General features: G+C 40.9%; 1 long non-coding RNA gene across 1 annotated transcript in view; it reads right to left on the bottom strand.

Moving 5' to 3' along the window:
• Positions 1 to 16,859, bottom strand: part of LOC112448513 (uncharacterized) — a 65,167-nt gene extending 48,308 nt beyond the window's left edge. Inside the window, exon 1 of the long non-coding RNA XR_003036891.2 lies at positions 16,792 to 16,859. This is a non-coding gene — a long non-coding RNA (uncharacterized lncRNA). The remainder of the gene's footprint in view (positions 1 to 16,791) is intronic.
• Between the last annotated feature and the right edge of the window lie 7,469 nt (positions 16,860 to 24,328).

The raw sequence follows: 24,328 nt of genomic DNA on the forward strand, positions 1-24,328 counted from the left end.
GGGATCATAAGAGCAAATTAAGGACTTGGTTTGCTCAGGTAAAAGACTTAAGCACATTTATATGCTAAGGGGATGTGCCTGTAAACAAGTAGATTGAAAATATAGCCAAGTGGAAAAAACTGATAGCATAAGACCCCAAGGAAGCAAAGGGAGGCAATCCAGGGTTCAAGTGAAAGGAACAGCATCAGGCATAAGACTGTTTTCCATGGGGAGCTCAAATCCTGTGCTCTGGGACAAACTACAGGGGTGAGATGGGGTGGGAGGTAGGAGGCAAGATCTAGAGGGAGGGGACATACATATACCTATGACTGACTCATGTTGATATATGGCAGAAACCAACACAATATTGTAAAGCAAATATCCTCCAATTAAAAATAATTTAAAAAAAAGAATCTTTTGCCTGGACTGATTGCATCCCTTGAAATCAAAAAAGAAAATCAGCAGTGCCCAGGCTCCAACCTCTCACTGTCCTGTCTACTCAGACCTCTCCTTCTCTCTCAACACAAACCCATTTTTCCAGGTTGGGCTATTGTTAGCTAGATATCTGGGACTTAACACAGTCCTCAGCACTACTGAACGTACTAGGTTCCATAAATATTTGCTGAATAAATGAATCTAGGAGCAGAATCTTAGCCTGTTTAGTGTGGACTTTGCACCTTCCCACGGAGAAGGCGATGGCACCCCACTCCAGTACTCTTGCCTGGAAAATCCCATGGACGAAGGAGCCTGGTAGGCTGCTGTCCATGGTGTTGCAAAGAGTCGGACATGACTGAGCGACTTCACTTTCATGCATTGGAGAAGGAAATGGCAACCCACTCCAGTGTTCTTGCCTGTTTAGTGTGGACTTTGCACCTTCCCACGGAGAAGGCGATGGCACCCCACTCCAGTACTCTTGCCTGGAAAATCCCATGGACGAAGGAGCCTGGTAGGCTGCTGTCCATGGTGTTGCAAAGAGTCGGACATGACTGAGCGACTTCACTTTCATGCATTGGAGAAGGAAATGGCAACCCACTCCAGTGTTCTTGCCTGGAGAATCCCAGGGACGGGGGAGCCTGGTGGGTTGCCATCTATGGGGTCACACAGAGTCGGACATGACTGAAGTGACTTAGCAGCAGCATGGTCACCAAAGAGTGGACCATATAGTGGTCAGGTGAAAAGAAACACTGGGCACACTGGCAGGGAAGGCCTCTAGGAAAGATTTATTATTCATTCCACAAACCTCTACTTAGTGCACGCCGCTGCCTTCAGCCACAGAACAGATGGCCCGAGGCAACGACTCATGAGGACTCTTCCAAACTGGAGGATTCCCTGCTCCCTGCAAATGACAAATCGGTGGCTTCTATACACACCCATCTGCCGTGATCTGGAGCCCAAATATTCCCTCTGAATCACCAGCTTGGGGAGCAAATCACTACCAATTTTTCTTTCTGTCAACAGGAGCTGCTGAATAATTATGCCCAATTGACACAGGCAGCTCCAATTGCCTTCAGAATTTGGCCTGAAGCCCAATTATATTTCTCTAACTTGTGCCACAGCACACGAACAGTACAATTTGTCTCACTTCTTTCTCTTCCTTTTTAGAATACTCAAAAAAATTTTTGGCTCAGTGAAACCAACCAAGCATGTTCTTCAAGAATAATTTTAAGCATGATCTGTAAGCCAAGTTAATATGATATATACTCTGGGAGAAATTCAGTTGAAAGCACCTAGATATATTATTTTTAAATTATATGCACATAAGTATAGTATACTGTACACAAATAATTTTAAAATGCTGTTGCTAGGTTGAGTACAAATCAGCCTTGTAAATATGCACACACACACACACACACACACACGGTCCCAAATTCACCAATGAGCTGTTTCATAAAAACTATTTCCTAAGCTGGTTGTTGGAAATTTAGACTGTATGTTTACAGAAATAATGTCAGAAATGGTGGGCAACTTCCCAGAGTTATCTCCAAAAACCTTTCTCCTAGAATTCAGATGAACTACGTAGGACTGATCAGGTTCCTGAGAAGCGTGGACAGACTATGTGTTCAGAAGGGAAGAAAAAGAGAATTAAGAGAGCAGATAATTAAAAAAAAAAAAAAAAACACAGAACAGTCAACTCCAACTAAAAATTGTTAGAGAGCAGTGGTCTGTGCACCCCTTCCTAAGATCCCTCGGTTGCCCAAATTCTCAGGTTCTATAAGCCTTTCTCCAAGCCAAAACCTCCACTGGATACCAGTCTTCATGTACCAACTGTGCTTATCAATGCTTATGATCAAAAACCACTTATGCCATCAGGCATAAGAATCTTTTGCTTGGGGAGCTCAAATCCTTCAGAAGCACAAACCTTGCCCTAAGAACAGAGCAGAACTGCCCACAGACTGGTCCTCAGGATAGGTCCCAGTCTGGAACTCCATGGTGAGACTCAGCTCAGGGTTTGTTTGGCTCATTCAGTGAAACCTTGTTCAGGAAATTCCCTGCATCCCAGTGGTTAGGACTCTGCACTTCCACAGCCAATCCTGGTCAGGGAACTAATATCCTACAAGTCATGCAACATGGCCAAAAAAAGAAGAAAAAAAAAATTAAACATCTTTCAGTCTCATTTTTCCTTTTTTTTCAAACTATAGTTGCTAACACTAAAATCAGGAGTAGAGAGTAGATTTTACTAAAATAATATCTATTCAGTTCAGTTCCGTCACTCAGTCGTGTCTGACTCTTTGCAACCCCGTGGACTGCAGCGTGTCAGGCTTCCCTGTCCATCACCAAGCCCTGGAGCTTGCTCAAACTCGTGTCCATCAAGTTGGTGATGCCATCCAACCATCTCATCCTCTGTCATCCCCTTCTCCTCCTGCCTTCAATCTTTCCCAGCATCCGGGTCTTTTCAAATGAGTCAGTTCTTCACATCAGGTGGCCAAAGGATTGGAGCTTTAGCTTCAGCATCAGTCCTTCCAATGAATATTCAACACTGATTTCCTTTAGGATTGACTGGTTTCATCTCCTGGCAGTCCAAGGGACTCTTGAGAGTCTTCTCCAACACCACAGTTCAAAAGCATCAATTCTTCAGCATTCAGCTTTCTTTATGGTCCAATTCTCATATCCATACACAACTACTGGGAAAACCATAGTTTTGACTAGACAGACCTTTCTTGGCAAAATAATGTCTGCTTTTTAATATGCTGTCTAGGTTTGTCATAGCTTTTCTTCCAAGGACCAAGCATCTTTTAATTTCGTGGCTGCAGTCACCATCCACAGTGATTTTGGAGCCCAAGAAAATAACACTAAAATCAGGAGTAGAAAGTAGATATTACTAACGTAATATCTATTACTAATGTAAATATCAAGATGTTGGCAGGACCATGCTCTCTCTGAAGGTGCAGAAGGATTTGTTCTAGACCACTCCCCTCTTTTCTGATAGTTCCTTGGCTTGTGGCAGCATAACTGCAAATATTCACTTGGCGTCCTCCCTGTATGCGTGTCTTGGTATCCAAAATTTCCCTATTTTAGAAATATACCAGTGATATTAATATAGGACCACCTACAGACCTCATTTTAGTGATTACCTCCAAGGACATGTCTGGTAGTCCAGTGGTTAAGAATCCACCTTCCAATGCAGAGGTGTGGGTTCTATCGCTGGTCAGAGAACTGAGATCCTACATGCCACACAGCACCTAATCCTGGGGGGCCACAGCTACTTGGGCCACTCAGGCTGAGAAGTCTGCATGCCACAACAAAGACCCAGCACAACCAATAAATAAATAAACACTAAAAATAAAGCGATGAACTCTGTAAAGACCTTATCTCTAGGTAAGGTCACCTTCTCAAGGTTCCAGGGATTAAACTTTCAACATATCTTTCTGGGGGGATGCAATTCAACCTGTAACACTTGGCCACTGGTTCCATAGAAACCTGATGTTGAGCTGGTGGAATCAGTTGATGGAAAAGAAGGTACTCTGGACACTTACGCAGATTCCCAGAGAACTTCACGTGAGGGAAGAAAAATGTTAAGCTGCTGGGACTTGGGAGCTGTTTATTATCACAGCATGGGCTAGCCTAATCAACTTTTAATACAAAATATTTCATGTAAAAATCCAGCTTTATTCCTTGGAAGATCTAGCCTGTTGGGCTTGCATCTCACACTGGCAACTGAAGATCAGCAGTTTCCCTTGCTGCTGCTGCTGCTAAGTCGCTTCAGTCGTGTCCAACTCTGTGTGACCCCATAGACGGTAGCCCACCAGGCTCCCCTGTCCAGGCAAGACAAGATTCTCCAGGCAAGAACACTGGAGTGGGTTGCCATTTCCTTCTCCAGTGCATGAAAGTGAGATGTGAAAGGGAAGTCGCTTAGTCCTGTCCGACTCTTCGAGACCCCATGGACTGCAGCCTACCAGGCTCCTCCATCCATGGGATTTTCCAGGCAAGAGTACTGGAGTGGGGTGCCATTGCCTTCTCTGCAGTTTCCCTTAGACTGCACCAAATACTGCTCCCTGGTTTCCAGTTCACTGTAGTCCCCACTGCTCCCATCATTGCCCTCAACCATTATTTCCATTACCATTTTTCATTACCTGTTACTGTTTTTCTTACTCCTGCCTTGCATTCTTTGTTTATATTTACCTGCCTGGCCTCTTTAAGCTTGTGAATCTGCCATCTCTGCTCTAAACTGGTCCTAGTATTCATAGCTGCCTCCTTACTGCCCTTTCTGAAACTTTAAATTATAATTCATGTGTGTGTTCTCAGTAGCTCTGTAGGTAGCTGCAGGCTAAAATGGAGGAGTAAATCCCTTCTAGCTCAGAGTTCATAACTATCTGTTTTTCCTGTTCTATTTTAATGGAGAGACATAAATACATTTCAAGGGCAAATTCAAATAAAGGTTGAAAAACCATCACAATATCACAAGAGAACTTTATACCTGTTTTCAAAGCATTGTTATAACATTTCTAACAAGTTAAAGGTAGAAGTATTATCATTTCATTATCAATGAAGGAACAAAAGAGTAAATAAATCAGGTGATGGAACCACAGTCTCAGACCTGGTGATTAGTGAAGATGGGATGAGGTCTGCCACCTTTAGGACTCAAAGGGAGTGTTCTTTTGATCTCTGGGTGTCCATGTCCTCAAAGAAAAATGAAGTTATTAGATAAGAAGTAGGTGTTTCCAATTACCTTTAGTTGTATAAGTTTATGGGCTTCCCTGGTGGCTCAATGGTAAAGAATCCGCCCGCCTATGCAGGAAACTCGGGTTCCATCTCTGGGTTGGGAAGATCGTCTGGAGAAGAAAAAGGCAGCCCACTCCAGTATTCTTGCCTGGAAAAACCCCATGGATAGAGCAGTCTGGTGGGCTACAGTCTATGGGGTCCCAAAGGGTTGGACATGACTTTGTGACTGAACAACAACTAATGTAAGTTTCATTCTAGTCAGAGTTCACATAGAACAGCCCAAAATACATTAAGTGGCTCTAGCTGAAGTCGAGGTGAACTCTAGCGTCAAAAAAGTGACATTTTGATACTGACAAATGTTTTGACCAAGGAACATTTTGACTCAGAAGAAAACACAACCTTTCAGCATTAAAAAAAATTACCAAATATAGGGGGTTACGTGCTGGCCCCACAAAGTTTTATCCACATCCTAATCCCCAGAACTAGTGAATATCACCTTATTTGAAAAAAAGAGTCTTTACAGATGTATCTAAGGACTTTGAGATGAGGAGATGATTCTGGAGTATCTGTGGGGGCTCTAAATCCAATGAAAGCGTATTTATAAGAGAAGAGGAGAAGACACAGGCACAGAGGAAAAGCTCACGTAGAAACAGAAGGAGAGACTGGGCTTGTGCAGCCACATGCCAAGGGACACCTGGATACACCAGAAGCTGGAAGACAGGGAAAGATGCTCCCCTAGAGCCTTCAGAAGCAGCACAGCCCACCGACACCTTGATTCTGGAATTACTGCTTCCAGAATTCTGAGAGAATGAATTTCTATTGTTTTAAGCCATCAAGAGTATGGTAATTTGTTATGGCAGCCACAGGAAATTAATACACCAAGTAGTGTGAAGCACTAGCAAACCCACCCTACACCTTAGCTTTACTACACTGCCAACACCATCCCAGGGTGAAGAAGTAGGGGCGAGGTAAAGAAGAAAGATGCGGTGAGGGTGGGTGAGGTTCAGAGATAGGGTGAGACCCAGGAATTCTTTAAGAGTTTACTTAGACCTTGACTGATCCATGTCTCAAATTCTATCATTCACCCATCAGAGTTGAAGACATGGTGCAATATTGATATTTAGCCCCTTATTCTCAGCTCCAGACTGCACAGGAAATTGCCAATTATATTTCTAGCCGTTCTCTCAGAACTTTGATAGTGTACATTTTCATTTCATAATATTCCTATGTAACTCTGGCTTGACGAGATAAGCCTGATGCTTCTAAGAACCTATCCCAGTTTAATCAGACTTCTAAGAAATATCTTTAATAATTTTTCTGAGTGAAAGCAATAAATATGCATACAAATTCAGACAAAAGATAAGTGAATAAAATAGAAAATGAAAATCCCCACAACAGGGGTAGGGTTTGGTGGAGTAAGGATCAAGGGTAGCCATGCATACTTTATTGATGGTAGGAACCTGGAGTTGTATGATTTTCCAGGATCATTTAGTGCAGCCATGCCATAACACAGTATCTGCTTCAAAAATGATTGAGCCAAGATGATTTTGCATCATGATAAGCAGGTCAGAATACCCTGCTTTGCCCATAGAGCTGTACACTGTCTGACCTTGAAACACCCAGAAAGTCCTTAAAGAGATTTCCAGAAACCTCTAAGAGATCTTCTGGCCACAGTTTGAAAAATGCTGGGTGAGACCTTCTTTAAATGCCTCTTAGCTATAACTTTCAATAAATGTGTGTAGATGTGAACGAGTTTAATAGACAGTCATAAAATAACACAATACAACAGAAAGCTATTGGAATGGATACCCATAAACCAGTTAATGCCTGTCAGCAATCAGAAAACTAGTAGCTTCAGCCTCTATTGATATTTATGATTACAACTTAATGATGTTTTTACTTAACTGATGGCAGCTGTCTCCAAGAGAAGCCATTAGCACATTAGGTCTTTATTAAGACTGGCAAAGTAATAAATAATGTTTGTGACTTCTCTTTTGTTCACAAGGTTAATTGTTGCTTAATAATATTCTTGTGATGTATTAAGAGCTCCTGAGAAATTATATATGCAGACCATTAGACTAAAAACAGAAGTCTCAACAATCTTCTAATTTACAGGTTATTGATGGACCCAAGACATACCTGGCAGTAAGATACTGGGTATTGTGATGATTACCCAGGATTTTGCATTCATTCTGATATTTTCATTTAAATTAACAGATACTTATTTAGCAAAATACTAAGTTAGAAACCCTGGGGGAATACGAAGATATATGCCACCAGAGCTCTCGAATACTGCTGAGGAGGAAAATATATATGTGTTAAGTGAATCATTAAGTGAGCTGTATTCAGAAGATGTAAAGAGATAACTGCTCTAGCATGGTTGTATATAAAATCTTACACATACCTGAGAATATGGTTTCCTTAAATTTACCTAGAATTTTTTTTTTTTAGTCTATGCCATTTGTCTAAGTCACTGCCAATTGGTTACTTAGTTACTTACTGCCAAATACACCCTAACTTACTTAAAGTGAAAGTGCTGGTCACTCAATCATGACTGACTCTTTGCGACCCCCAAGGACTGTAGCCCAGCAGGCTCCTCTGTCCATGAGATTTTCCAGGCGAGGATACTAGAGTGAGTTGCTAGTCCCTTCTCCACAGGATCTTCCCCACCCAGGGATTGAACTGGATCTCCTACATTGCAGGCAGATTCTTTACCGTGTGAGCCCCCAAGGAAGGCTTCCTGACCCAAGGGTTGAGCCCTCCTCTCCTATGTCTCCTTCATTGGCAGGCGGGTTCTTTACCACTAGCGATACCTGGGAAGCCCTAACTCCTTAACTGTGGTCCATTTAGATACTAGCCCCCCTTGGAGTGGAACTGAACCTAAGATATCATTAATTTCTATCTCTCCTGCCAAGGAGGAGGGTAAAGCCCAGAGAGATGAAGGGATTGGCTCAACTCATGTGACAGCAGCAAACCTGGACCAACCCAGGTCCAAGTCAATCAATTTCTTATCTCTTTGAGGTGATGGGTTCCGTTTTGCCCATACTGCCCTATATAGTTTGCATATAGGACCTCAAATTCCAACACACAGGTTAGGCATACAGGCAGAAAAGAAAAAAAAAAATGATGGTCATAGTGATGATGATGGTGGTGGTGGTGGTGATGAGGAAGGAGATGAGGAAAATGAGAAGAAGAAAATAGCTCTGTTTAGGGAGAGTTTATGATAAATCAGGTGCTTTACAAACACATCCATTATAAGCCTTATAGCATCTCTCTGAGGTCGGTACTAAAATTATTCTAACTTTACAGATAAGGATGCAGTGGCGTTAAATGCCTGAGGTTGCACAGTAAGTAGATGCTGCTGCTACTGCTGCTAAGTTGCTTCAGTCGTGTCCGACTCTGTGCGACCCCATAGATGGCAGCCCACCAGGCTCCCCCATCCCTGGGATTCTCCAGGCAAGAACACTGGACTGGGTTGCCATTTCCTTCCCCAATGCATGAAAGTGAAGTCGCTCAGTCATGTCCGACTCTTTGCAACACCATGGACTGCAGCCTACCAGGCTCCTCCGTCCATGGGATTTTCCAGGCAAGAGTATTGGAGTGGGGTGCCATTGCCTTCTCCAAAGTAGATGCTAGTAAATGTGAAATCCCAGACTGGTCTGACCTCAGAGCCTGGATTCTGAACTTCAACACATATGACACTATGGGCTCTGCAATTTCTGGAAAACCCTGCCCACTGAACAAATCTGAGAGAATGAGACAGAGACTTGGGCCAGTCCTTGCTGGTGGCTGAGAAGCCCCTAAGAAAGTCTCAGATTGTACCAGCAGCCCCAAATGGTATTTCTGATGTCCTCACTCTCTGTAGCGCTTTCAGTTACCAAGACAATCATCTCCAACAGGAATTCCAATGAAGCTCACAGCAAATTAATTAGCCGTGCTGCAGACACATTAAAACTCTGCAAGCAGTTACCATAGCAGGTAACCTTGCATGTTTTACAAAGTGTGGCGTTTTTATTTCATCTCATGTTGAATAATGAATAATTTTCCCTGCCCCCTGCTAAACAGTGAATGATGAGAAGCCCTTTGGTAATTCAGTGATGTTGAATTAATCTGATGGTAGAAAATCCACATAATTTCCCTAGGCCACCATCCCCTTATTCTATCCCTCTCCCTTTCCCTCCCTCACAAATTCCATCACAGACACTAAAAGGAGATGGCGCTCCATTCCTTGCTATGGAAGCAGCATCTGCTGGCAACACCTAGCTGGAAGCAGGCTTGTGTGGGAACTTGGAAACCACCAAGCACTCCAGGCACCCAAGATACAGTGGTACTGCCCAGTGACCTCACACCCACTTTGACTCAAATAACATCACCTCCGAGGTTGTCAATTCCAACATCTTCTGTTGCTTTCCAATCCCTGCCCTGCTTTAATTTGTCTTTGAGAAGTTATATATTTATTTTCTTTTAATTTTATTTTTCGCCCCTGGATGTGAACACCATGATAGCAGGGACTTCATTTTGTTCACTGCTGTGCTGGGGAGAAAGCACCGAAACCAGTGCCGAGGACGTGGAAGGAATGCAGATATATTTGCTGAACAGATGAATGACTGCCGAAAGCACTGGCGGGTGATGTCAATTTTACTGAGGATTTTCTAGGGGAGGAGAATGAAATCACATTCCATGTAGCAGGATTTCACCCAGTCCCCCACTAGACATCCGTCCTCTGATGTAACTTCTCTCCTTTTCTGACCCAACCTCCGCGAATGCCCTTCAATTGTCCCAACAATCTATGACTATCTACAAAGTATCAAAACAAAAGTTTAGAGCCCCTGCACATGTACCCCATCCCAACTCCCATCTCGGAAATCATCTCAACCAAAGATAAAACATCCCAAACATCAACAGGGAGTTGACTAGATAAATTATGATACATTCATAAGATGGACTACTATGCAGCCATTACAAGGAATTTGGCCAAGCATAGATAAGTAGGTAGGTAGGTAAGTAGGTAGGTAGGTAAAACAATGTCTAAGATACATTGTTTAATGAAAAAAGCAAGATGTAGTACCATATATATAGTAGGATTATATAGGTGAAAGACAGCAGTACACATATATTAATATTTACTTAGTAGATGTTTGGAAAGACACATAAGAAACTGCTAATGCTAGCTGTCTATAGGGAACAGAACTAGGGAACTGCATGTCAAGGGTGGAAAGAGACTGCTTTTCAGGGGTTTTATGGTACTGCTTGAAGTTTTAGGGTTTTGGGGGGTGGTTTAGAGTATTTGAATATTTTATACACACCAAATACAGGTAATTAGAAACCAAAGGATAGAAAGTGTGGGTGGCAGGCAGTTAGACAGTCAAGCAAACAGTAGATCAGTTTCACCATGCCCCTCAAAGACTTCATCCAACCAACCAGTTTATCAGCTCTTGTGGGTGTCTGCTAAAAAATTAGACTTGAATCTTCACCCTTCCATTCTCTGCCAAAGCAAAGCTTCAGAGCACGTCATGGCATCCATTGGATCCCAAGGCCAGAGAAACTCAGTAAGTCAACAACTTAAAAATGCATTTGCTCCAGAAAAGCTATTTAAGTGAAACTATGAGTTTCACTTAAAAACCAGAACTTTTAATTTGCCTAGTCATTCTTTTCATAGAAAATAATATTTAAAATCAAAGAAAATTAGCTTCTGTGATAACAGTAAAATCTAATGAGGTTTTGGAAAGTTCAATTTATCAAAGAAATATCCAATCATATCAGCTTGGTTTTCTGGAATGTACATCTCACCAAAGTACTGATTATCTGCTGGTCCTGTTGCCTGTATCTATCACTTGCTAATATGTCCTATAAAGTTGTCAACTCAGTGGATGAAATAAGAGAAAGAGCTCGAGCAGGGATTTTCTGGTTTAGTGTTAACCCCCTGGGAGGAATCCTGCCTGCCCCTCAGAAGGGTACTGTGAACTCTTCCGAGGGATGAGGGTGTTGACTGTCTGTCAGGGAGACCCCATGACACCTGATGACCACCTTCAGTGGCTGACCAAGCCATGGTCCAGGGCCACAGTCAGGGTACAAGAAACATCCAGTCCAGGCCATCCTCACCTCCCACAGGTTCTGCCAGGCCCTCATCTATGGCTATGGACTTCCTGGTGGCTCAGCAGGTAAAGAATCTGCCTGCAAAGCAGGACACAGGAGACCTGGGTTCGATCCCTGGGTCAGGAAGGTCCCTGGAGGAGGGCATGGCAACCCACTCCAGGATTCTTGCCTGGAGAATCCCCCAGACAGAGGAGCCTGGTGGGCTAGAGTCCATGGGGTCACAAAGAGTCAGACACACAGAGAGACTGATGGATGCACACGTGCATCTATGTCTACACCAATACCTACACCTACCAAAATGTCTAAACCCTTTCTCTTTGATTGAATTAGACAAAAAAAAAAAAAAAAACGAGGGTGAATGAGCAGAGACAAAGGAAACATAAGGCTGGTGATATTCATTCTTGAAAGAAGTAGGGGTAGCCCTTCTTTTAAAGTGATTCTGCACTATTTAGCACCATCAAGAAAACCATGACAGAAAGAACAGTACCTGTCTGATTGCCAAGAAAAAAAAATGACTGGATTTTATACTATAAGGCAGCTAAAAAGAGAGGAAGCTGTGATGAAACCAAAGAGCAAGTCCTGTGCTATCAAATTCCAAACAAATCAGGTGAGACTCAGCAAAATGTAGATGATTTAAGCAAGGCAAACATGTGTAGGTTCATATCTTTGTAATGTTCTATTTTGCATCTTCCTAGAATTTAAAAAAAAAATTGCTAATGTAATCAGCAAATTCCTAGATCACTGACAATTCTAAAGGATAAATGAACACTGGCATTTTAATTTAGGAGCTGATTAGCTAATAAAAGAGGTGCCATTTAGGACTGGATGATCCTATATTTCTAGACTTAGAGCTTCATTCCTCTAATCTAAGGCCTGGACAATCACTTCCAAATCGTTCAAGACAGAGCTCACTTTAAACTTTTATCAGTCAATTACATCTAAATGTGAATTAATATATTTTAAATATCCACTTAAGAACAGTTTGCTACAGAAGGAAGAGGGACAGAACATGGTTCTATGTGTTTTAGGAAGTTGGAAAGGAATTATCTCCATAGCTGGCTTCCCTGTTGGCTCAGACAGTAAAGAATATGCCTGCAATGCAGGAGACCTGGGTTTGATCCCGGGTTAGAAAGATCCCCTAGAGAAGGAAATGGCAATCCACTCTGGTATCTTTGCCTGAAGAATTCTATGGACAGAGGAGCCTGGCAGGCATGGGGTCTACAAAGGTAGGGTAACTGGGAAGAAAAGTGGGAAGCACAGAAAGAATACCAAACACAGAGGTCACTGCTTTTCTTGGGGAACAGGGCTCTCAGACAGCAGAGAGGCCCACCTCACATGCCTCTGTGTTCTGTTCAGTGGTTTCCAGGCAGCTCCTGGTTCATAGCTGTATCTTCAGATCTTTATGTATATAGGAACCTTGTCCACCGGTATCTGCCAGCTCCCTAAGCTGTGGTTGTCCTTGGTCTGTCCCTGTAACTAACAGCAGCATAGCATCACCTCACTCTGAAGTTTCATTCTCTGCTACATGCTATCAACTCCACCTTGCCACTCCCTCTCCTACTTAACCACAGTAACATGATCTTGAACATCTTCATGATACAATAAACATAGAATTCATAGAATTCATAATGGTTTATGAATTCATCTGCATGGTCTATTACTGACAACCTCTTGAAGAATCAACTCTATTGTTAAACGTGACTGCATTAAGAAAGCTTTTAGACTAAAATCAAGCTAGCTCCTATAGCCAGAGATCTGATACTTAGGGAAAACTGAAATTCACATTATCGGTTGAATTGTGTCCCTCAAACTCATAGGTTGAAGTCCTAACCCCTAGGAGAAGTTTTTGTAAATGATGAAGTTAAAATAAAGTTATTAGGATAGTCCCTAATCCAGTATATTGCATCCTTATAAAAGGGGGAATTTGCACACAGGGATAGCCACATGCACACAGAAAGAATGCCATGTGAACATGAAGGCAGAGATCAGGATGATGTGTCCACAAGCCAAGAAACAATGAAAATTGCCAGCAAACCACCAGAAGCTGCAGGTAGAGGGGGTAGGCGGGGGGCGGGGCGGGAAAGTATGGAACAGTTTCTCTCAAAGTCCTCAAAAGAAACCAACCTTGCTGACACCTTAAGCTCAGACTTCTAACCTCCAGAACTGTGAGACAATCAATTAAGCCGCACAGTCTGTGGTACTTCGTTACAGCTGCTCAAGCACACTAATACACTGAACTTCAAAGTTCAAATGGCTCAAGATACATTTACTTAAACCCTAAAGTCTAAAATTGTTCCTTTCTCTACTTTGCCCAACCATTCCAGGAATCAGTCTTCAGCTAAATAGCTCCAAACTGAGACAGGTCTTGAGTTTCCGACTAGGGAAAAATAAATTTAGATTTTAGATCTGGTCGACTCTTTGCATTAACTTAAACAAGTTATCTCATCAGTTTTCTGACTGTCAGATGAGAAGGTGAAGAAAACTCTGGTTGGCAAATAGATTGCATTTCTGGTGCCCATTCTAGCTGAGTTGTAGCTGCTACTTAGAGCACTATCTTGACCACTCTTTGAGGATCACATTCCTGCATCTCTGAGCCTGACCCACTGGCTCTGCTCGTCTCATTAGATGACATTCAGATAATTTAATGACTCATAGTACACTCACTATACATGGTCCCAAAGACTCTAGGTGAGGCCCTTCACCTTCCCACAGAGAAAGTAAATCACTCTGCCTTGCCACTCAGACGCCTTGACTGAATAGAGAGAGTACAGTGATTTATTAACAACATCTGCTGTGAATAAAAGATGGGAAATTTGCCCCACATGACTATGTACTTGCCATCCCTGGACTGAATCACAAAACTTTACAATTTCTTTCTGCACTGATCTGAGCTGCTTCTTATTGCCCTTTGTTATCACTTTCAACCATGGACTTTGGTGCTCGTGGTTCTTGGGCCTTTGGATTTCACCTAGGGCTTATACTATTGACTTCTTAGTTCTCAGGTTTTGGGATTCAAATTGAATTACACCACAAGCTTTCTTGGTTCTCCAGCTTACAGATGGCCTCTTGGCCTCCATAATCATGTAAACCAATTCCTATAGTAAGTAAATCTATCTATTAGAGTGAAGTGAAGTGAAGTGAAAGTCGCTCAGTCAATGTCTGACTCTTTGTGACCCCATGGACTATACAGTCCATGAAATTCTCCTGGCCAGAATACTGTAGTGGGTAGCCTTCTCCAGGGGATCTTCCCAACCCAGGGATCAAGCCCAGGTCTTCTGCATTGCAGGCGGATTCTCTACCAGCTGAGCTACCAGGAAAGCCCAAGAATACTGGAGTAGGTAGCCTATCCCTTCTCCAGTGGATCTTCCCAACCCAGGAGTCAAACTGGGGTCTCCTGCATTGCAGGTGGATTCTTTACCAGCTGAGCCACAAGAGAAGCCCCATTAGAACACACACATATATATTATTGGTTTTGTTTCTCTGAAGAACCCTTCTCCACTAGCCTTTTCCTACTCTCACCCTCCCTATGCTATATGGTGTTGGTGATGCCAGAATTGTCTATTTTAGCTATTACCAGCCAATGAAAATACACTTTTCCTTCTGGACTGGTAAAATGATCAATTACAGGACATTATCAATGACCTTTTCAGCTTAAGCTCTATTTTCCTCATTGTTTATATTATTCTTTTGTTGTTGTCATCGCTGTTAAGTCTCCTAAGAATCTGTGGTAGTCCTAGGGGGTTATGAGTGCTGGATGCTGATACACTGGGGCAGTGCAGTGATCCCACAAAAGAGCCTTCCCAACACAGTGATTGACAGGGGGCAAAGCCACATTTATGATTTCTGAAACAGAGGTGATTATATTTCAGCAAAGAGAGTTCTATCTTTATCTAAGCTTTCCATACATTATCCTGTTTGATCTTCACAACCTTGTGATATAGGCACAACAAATATTCTGTTATTCCCTCATTACATTTAGGGATCATAATCAGAAAAACTAAGTGACTCAATTACACAAAATTAAAAGATTTCACGTTGGGTCATCTTACCAATCACTCAGCAAAGCATTTGATTTCATTCACAAAGATAGTATCACACATGAGTAGATTTCTTTTACAGCCATCGAGACCCACTGAATGAGTAGTGGTAGTTTGAGCAGGATTGCATTGATTAAAGACCACATTTAATAGAGCTTTAAACTGTGTCCAAACAGCTTTTCCCCAAAGCAGCAGGATGGCTTCTCTCTGAAGTACTCTCACTTTGCCTGAACTAGTTTGCATATTTCATGCCTGATGCAGAGGCTCTGCTTGCCTCATCAGGTGTGAATCAGATAAATTAAAGAAATAACTAAATTCATTTTGCACATGGTTCCAAGTCAATAGGCTCAGAGTGAGGGCCTATATTTTACTCCATACTCATCCCACAAGGGTAATGGGCTTTGGGGTCAATGTTTTCCTTGCTAAACAAAGAAAACCATCTAGAAACCATCAGTGTGTCTAGTCATCAAACTCAGCATACATATACAAACACATTGCCAATGTTTAATGTTTCCTAGGAATATAAGGAGACCATAATGAGGTTTGTACTGTACGTAACTGTTACGATTCTGAAATACTGACAAATAGAAATAGGTTCTCCTTTAGCCTAAATTTTCTTCTGGACCAATAAAGTAAAGGCAGCTATCCTGAGAGTTCAAACAGTACAGGCTTGCTGTAAAAAAACACACATCTCTAGCATGAGAAATCGACATTTTCTCTGCCTCCTGATTCTGGAGAGACATCCAGTGTCAGAAGGAGTTCTGTGCGCTGAGCAAGGCAGGCTCGACTTAGGAGGTGCAGCTGTGCTCTGGTTGAGAACATGAACTACAGGTTTGCTCCCCCAAGAACTGATGAGTATTAGGAAGAAGCATAGGCACCACCATCCTTTCTTGCCCTTGACAGGTATTACCCAAGTTATTTGCCAAAAAGGACAGAGCTCAGGCTTCAAATAAGTCTTTCAGATTGAGATAGCACAGAGCTCATGATCAGATTAGAGATTGAAAGCCACCAGGGTGATGGCTGCCGGGCAGGCCTCCCACAGCCCTGCATCACTCTTTCTGAGGCTGTCCGCCCACTCTACTTCCCAAGTACCGCCATCCATCAAGTGTCTCCGGGATATTTGTGAGGCTCAAATGCCCAGGAACTTTTTAGGTCTTATATTGTCAGACTTTCCATTAAATAAATCATACTTGATCGTTCTCTACTTCTTTAAATTCTCTTTTTCCTCTGCGTCTCTGACACCATACTCTCTCATGGGCATTTGCCTACCCTTTCAACAACCTCTTCCCAGTATTTCACTCCTACCTCCTCCTCTAGCTAACTTCCAAACGCTACAGCTCCTAAAAGTGCATTCCCAGCCCCTCTTCTTTTCTCTATCTAGACTTTCTCCTGAGTGATCTCATTCATTTTGTCACTTGAAGTGTTATCTCTACACTACTGTGCCAAAAATATTTCTCCATGGAGATTCTTCTTCCTGAAGTCTAGATTTGTTTATCCAACCACTTTTCAATTATCTTACCGGAGAGATCTCCAAAGCTCCTCAAATTCGACAAAAGCAAACCTGAAGTCTTGACCCCAAAAAGATCTGAGACTTCCTGTGCTTCTGGTAATGTGGAACTAGGTGACTTCCCGCACAGATTTTGATCAAGGACAGTGAGCCAACTCTTCCAGGAGAATCACTTCTGGTAATGTGAATCATACCAACCTCTTTCACCGAGAACTGCTATGAAACCTGGGAAAAACAGTTCTACCTATGTTTGAGGGCTTCAGAGAAGGAACACAGCGGTGAATAAATATGAGGACAAGATCTAAGAAAAGAACCTCACAGAAATGAGCCTAGCTATTAGTGTCTTCACTTTCACTTTTCACTTTCATGCACTGGAGGAGGAAATGGCAACCCACTCCAGTGTTCTTGCCTGGAGAATCCCAGGGCGGGGGGAGCCTGGTGGGCTGCCATCTATGGGGTCACACAGAGTCGGACACGACTGAAGTGACTAAGCAGCAGCAGCAGCATGGGGACTACTTTTTCCCTGGGGAGATCTTCTGGTTCACAGAGAGGTGGATGAGAGGCAGAGAAACTGAGCCGAGTATTCAACAAAGTGATGGGGCAAGGGGACAAAAATGAGAGTTTGGGGCCTGCTGAGGAAGGATCCTCTTCAATTCCCCAAGCTTTGGGGTTTAATTTGGGACCCCAATTAGTCAGGGTTATCCAGAGAAACCAGCAGGATGAGGAGAGAAAGAGAAAGAGATTTTAAGGAACTGTTTCATGCAACTGTGGAGTTGGCAAGTATGAAACCTGCAGGGGAGGCTAGCGGGCAGGGGACTCAAAGAGGAGTTGATGCTGCAGCTCGAGTTGGAAGGCAGTCTGGAGACAGAACTCCCTCTTCCTCAGGGGACCTCAATCTTTTTCTCCTAAGGCCTTCAACTAATTGGACGAGGCCCACCCACATTGTGGAAGATAATTTGCTTTACTTAAGGTCTACTGACTGAACTGTAAATTTATCTTAAGAGTTCTTTTATAGTGGCATCTAGACTGGTGTTTCACCAAATATCTGGATGCAGAGTCCTCCCCAGTTTGGCACACAAAATCAACCATCACAGACCACAGGTCACTGCCAATTCAAGAACCATCCTCTGAGTAGCACTAGTCTAAGATTATTGCGTTACAGTTGACCCTTGGACAATGCGGGTTTGAACTGCAAGGGCCCACTTTAAAACAGCCTTTTTTCTATAACTATGTGCCACGATACTATACGGGTATGGAACTGCATATAAGGATGGCTGACTATATTATACTTGGATTGTTTGCTGCATAGAGGATTTATACCCCTAACCCCTATGTCTTTCAGGTGTCAATTGTATTTAGTATTAGGAAAAAGTATTAATTGGCATTAGGCTTTGATAAGTTAAGGATATATAATATACTCTCTAGAATAACCAATAAAAGAATAGTAAACTAATGTTTAACTTGGGATAATATAAAATAATCTAAAAACAAAAGAGAGATAAAAAAGATTTTAAAAAATATAAAATAGGTGAAACAAATAAAAAGCAAATACTAAGATGGTAAATTTAGCCTCACATATATCAGTAATTATCTTCAATGTAAATGAGCTAAATACTTCAATTAAAAGAAATTAGTAGGATGGATTCAAACATATATATACATATGTATATTGGCTTCCCTGGTGGCTCAATTGGTAAAGAAACTGCCTGCAATGCCGGAGACCTGGGTTCGATCCCTGGCTTGGGAAGATGGAGGCAACCCACTCCAGTATCCTTGTTTGGAGAATCTACATAGAGGAGTCTGGCGGGCTATAGTCCAAGGAGTCACAAAGAGTCAGACATGACCGAGTGACTAAGCACACACACATATGTATATATACACATGTATATGTATATACACACTACTTAAAGACACAAATATAATATAGATGGTCGAAAGTAAGAGGATAAGAAAGGTATACTATGAAAATACTAAACAAAAGAAAGTACAATAGCTATAGTACTATCAGAGAAGACTTCAGAACAAGAACCATTATTAGAGTTAAAGAAGGACATCGAATAATAATAAAGAGGCTAATACACTAGGAAGATACAACAATCTTACATTTGCTTATTCCTTGGATCATAGCTTCAAAACATATAAAGTAAAAAAGAGAAGTCTGCGAATCCACAATTACACTGAGAGAGATTAACACACCTGTCTCACAGCTAGAATAAGCAGTCAAAAAGTTCAGTAGGAACACAAAAGATGTAAACAATACAATCCAACTTTTCCCAGTGGACATACTTGTAGAACACTAAACCTAGTGACTGCAGAGTATACACTCTTTTCAAGGACACACAGAACACTTGTCAAAATTGCCTTAAAGTCATAAAGCAAATCTCAACGTATTTCAAAATCAAAATCATATCAGAATACTCTTTGGTTTCAGAGGAATTAAGCTGAAAAGTAGAAAAATCCCTCAATTTGGAAAATTAATTTTTTTTTATTTCAAATGATATTTTCTTTTTATTTATTTATTTATTTATTTTTAATTTTTTATTCCTTTATTTCTCATGTGTTCCCCATCCTGAACCCTCCTCCCTCCTCCCTCCCCATTAAAAAGTAAATTTCTAAATACTCATGGGCCAGAAAAAGAAGTCACAAAGGAAATTATATAACCAATACTAATCTGAGGATTTTTAATACATATTTAAATCATACTTAAATGAACATTTATAGCCCTATAGACAGATAACAGAAAAGGAGAAAGACTGAACATCAGTGCACTAAGTATCTACTTCAAAAAGTTAGGGGGAAAAAAAAAGAGATGAGGAAGATAAGAAAACTAATGAGAAAGGAGACAGAATAGTAGAGGGGATCAGCCAAGAAAACAGTCGGTTTGCTGAAAAACTTAATAATAAGGTGATAAACTCTTTCCCCAAAAAGGCACAACTAATTCACATCAGGAATGAAAAAGGGCATCACTATATATCCTACAAACAATGAAAGAACAATAATAAGATATTTTTAATTACATGCTGATACATTTGACAATTTAGATGAATTAGATGATATATTCCATAAAACACACACAATTCAGCAAAAATAAAAGTAATTTAAAATAAAATAATTCACTATTTAAAACTGTTTGCATAAAGAAACCTATAGACCTAGATGGCTTTGCTGTGAATTCTGCAAAATACGTCAAGAAGATCCAGTGCCAATTTTTCCACATATTTTTTCCAGAAAAGAGAAAAGGAAAGCTCACTCCTCAGTTCTTTTTTTTTGGAGAGGAATTTTTAAATCTCTCTCTCTTTTTTTCTATTGGAGTATACTTGCTTTACAATATTGTGTTAGCGTCTGCTATACAGCAAAGTGAATCAGCTATATGTTTGCATATATCTTCTCTCTCTTTTTTTGGATTTCTTCCCATTTAGTTTACCACTCAGTTCATTTTTTAAGGCCAGAATAATCCTGATACAAAATCTGGCAAGGATATTATTAAAAAAGAATATTAGAAGCCCGGCTTGCTTATGACCTTGATTTTTTTGAAAAAAAAAAAAAAATCTAAGCAAATTCTAGCAAATCAAATCTGGAAATGTGTGAGAAAGATTATACATCACAACCAAACTGGAAATGCAAAAACTGCAAAGTTGTTTCAACATTCAAGAAATCATTCCAGGCAATCTGCTCCGTTAATAAAAGAGAGAATCCTGTGACCATTTCAATAGATGCAGAAAAAAGTTCATAAAATTCAACACACATGATTAAAAATAAAACTGGTAGCAAACTAGAAAAAGAAATTAACATCCTTCATCTGATAAAGAGTATCTACAAAAACCTAAAATAAAACTTAAGTCCTTAATCATCTGCTCCAAAGTCAGTCTTGTTTGACTCTCCCCCATCTCAGTAAAAGGACATCTTCATTCATCCAACTGTTAAAGCCAAAGACTTGAAAGTTGTTATTTCGAGTTTCGTCTCTCTGTCTCCTCCCACCTCATACCCAATCCATTGTCAATCTATGGAATCTACTTCTAAATATTTGGAGTTCATGCTCGGTTTTTCATCTCTTTCTTTACCACTCTGAAATACTACCATCGCTCACCTGGATTACTACCATAGACTTACAGCTGCTCTCCCTGTTTTTATTCTTGCCCCATCTGAACCATTATCCAAATCTGCGTAGCAAATAGAATGATATTCCTATACCATTGAAATTACATCACTGCCTGTTTAACAACTCCCTAAGGTGGCTGAGTAAAAAAAAAAACAAGCAAACAAATTCTTACCAGAGTCTTCCTGCGTCCACGCCTCACCCTAGCATCACTTTCTCCTCACCTTTGCGTCGAGCTGGCCTCTTCGAGTTCCTTGCGTTGCTGAACTGGTCCCCTCTTCAGCTTTGCTTCCCTTGTGTTGTTTGTCTCCTCACTTCTCACTGTGCAACCTGACCACCCTATGGTTCCCTTTCTCAGAATTTTATACTTCCTTTCAGAATTCTCATCATAATTTGCAAGTCTATATTATTCTTTTAGTTTTTAAACGTCTATCTTCTTCACTATGCTGTAAATGTCTCAGAGGCAAGAATCAGAACTGTTTTGTTTTCTTCTGTTTCATCGCTAGTACCTACTACATTATAAGCATTCAATGAATCATTGTTGAAAAATGAGTGAATAAGTGAATGAATGAAATCTTCTTATATTCCAAGTGTATTAAAAATGGGTGCAGCTTTTTCAGCATGCATAGTGTGAGCCACCATTTTTAATAGCTTTGACTATAAGCAGTTTCAGGCATATAACCTTGAGCTTCCAGACAAATAGCAAATGAACACCATGTCTCACCTAGACCCCTGCAATTAATTCTAAGTCCTTAAAACCCTTATCTTCTGACACTAGGCTTGGCTATGCATGAATCTTAAGTGAAGTCATTGCAAACAGGCATAAAAGCAACCAAAGGCATCATATCAAGAGTTAAAAGGTTTTATTCAGCTACAAATACAGTTTACTGGCTGAGTAGACTTCAAAACCTTCATTTTCACGGTAAGCAAATAATGTTCCTAAAATTAAGTAAAACGTGCAGCCAGTGATATTTATTTACAAATGCCCTATGACTACCTTCTAAGAAATGTTAAATGATAGTAAAACTTCAAAAGACATCAGTGCAGCCAACACCATCTTTCTGTTAAATATATTTCTTCTGTACATGATAACCCCAGCAAAACAATCTTTATTAATCTCAAAACTAATCACTAATTCCAGAGTGATATGAAATTAATTTGGTTATGCCTTAGTACTTCATTTTTTCTATCTTTGTACCTTCAAAAGGTGGCTGCTAATGCTATGTGAAAATAGAATCTATTAATATAAAGGCCCCGTGTTCCTTTAATGATAGGGTCAACTCCCTCAGTATCCCAGAAAGAGAGGAAATAAATTTTTCATTTTTCTTCATAGATTGAAAGACATGGCCAGACTTTATACCATGACTGGAACCAGTTCTGTCTATTGTGTATTGTGTGTTAGTTGCTCAGTTGTGTCTTACTCTTTGTGATCCCATGGACCGTAGCCCACCAGGACGCCTCTGCCCATGCAATTCTCCAGGCAAGAATAATGGAGTGGGTTGCCATGCCCTTCTCCAGGGGGTTCTTTCTAGGATTAAGACCAAATCAAAATCACCAGGCTGATTATCTGATCCAAAAAGGTAATTAACTCAGTATTATAGACAGGGGGAAAGGAGAGGCATCTATCATTTATATACTTACTTGAAGGAAACAGAGAAGAGTCCAAATTATCAAGCTGTGGACTCAAGGACACTTACGGACTCTAGAAGCCCCAGTAACTGGTGAGGGTGATAAGGACTTTGTATTCTCATGGTGATGAGTTCAAATCCCAGCTCCTTTACTTGCAAGTTGCATGTCCCTAAGCAATTTACCAAACCTCACTCAGCTTCAACTTCATCTAATAACAATGCCCTTTCAAAAGTTTCCTTTGAGACATTAGAGATTATCTACGGAAAGTACAGGGAATCTCTGGTGGTTCAGTGGTAAAGAATCCACCTGCGATGCATGAGATGCACGTTCAATCCCTGAGTTGGGAAGATCCTCTGGAGAAGAAAATGGCAACCCATTCCAGTATTCTTGCTTGGGAAATCCCATGGACAGAGGAGACTGGTGGGCTATATGGTCCAGGTGGTAGCAAGAGTTGGACACGACTTAGGGACTAAACCACCACCACAAGCACAGAAAATACATGACACACAGTAGGAGTTCAAAAAATGGTAGTTATTCAGTGGGATAAATATTGACCTTTCTTTCTATATCTCCCTTGTTAAAAGTAAATGAAGACAAGGAGAATGGGAACTAGCAAAAGGTATTCTTAAATACTAACATTCCTCCTGGGGATGTTCGATACTGCCAGAAAACCTCAAACCTATCAAAAAAAGGAATGTGAATTAGATAGAAAACATAGCTGGCCCCCAGGACTTGGTTATCTCACACCCCAAATTAACATTATCTAAGAAACCGAATGATATCAAATCTGTCTTACATTGAGAATTACTTTCATGGGTAAGAGATAGAACCCCATGGGTAAGAGATAGAAAGGAAGCAAGGAGGTGGAGGAAATGGAAATTAAAAGTAGGGGAAGGGAAGACAGGAAAGAAAGAGAAAAAGCAACCAATTCCATCTGGATTAAAGTTTGCTCATAAACAGAACAATATGGGACTGCCATCTCCTTTCTGCTGCGTTCCCTGCGAAAGTAAAGACCGTAGCTGCTTTGTTCACTTCTATCTGCCCAGTAGCTAATACAGTGCCTGGAACACAACAGCTATTTAATAAATAATTGTGGAATGTACAAAAACATAAAGGAATGAGTGCCGTGTATGTCTCCAGAGTCATAAATATTCACTCTGCATCCAAAACTTGAAAACATAAAGGACTGATTCTATGCACTGACTGGGTACTTAGAACTGGAATCCCACATACAAGTGTCCCCAGGTTTGCACCTGTGGCTGTCACTTAACCATCTCTCTGGCCCTGCAAAATGGCCTTTTTCAAATAAAGATTTGAAGGTCCTGTGGGGTGACCTCAATTTCAGCTCTCACTCTGCCAGTGTTCTCAGTTGCCTTATAATACAGTTTCTGGTGCTAGATATTAAAATGCAGCAAGAACTGTTTAGAGACTCTGAGTTGTATACAAAAAAAAAATCAAAGATAGAGCTGAGCAGTTAGAAACCAGTCAATACAGTGTCTGCTCTCATTATTGAGAGATGCTTAAGCTCATTATTCAGTTTTGGGAGAGAACAGGAGGCATGTAGTGAAATTCAATAGAGGCTTAATATATAGTTTCAAGTTAGCAACAGATAGGGTAATATCAAAATGACCAATTTCAAAATAAACTTTAATGTCCTCAATTAAAACTATTTAATCAAAACACTGGAAGAATATTTTTTGGTATGCTGCATATTAACATTTTTCAATCTATTAAACACTGGTCAAATGCCTCAACAAATATAGAAAGGCAACAGAAATTTTACCTCATTGACATAAACCACTAGGTTTCCATTTGGGGACTTTT

Source organism: Bos taurus, chromosome 10 (genome assembly GCF_002263795.3).
Source record: "Bos taurus isolate L1 Dominette 01449 registration number 42190680 breed Hereford chromosome 10, ARS-UCD2.0, whole genome shotgun sequence".
NCBI lineage: Eukaryota > Metazoa > Chordata > Mammalia > Artiodactyla > Bovidae > Bos > Bos taurus.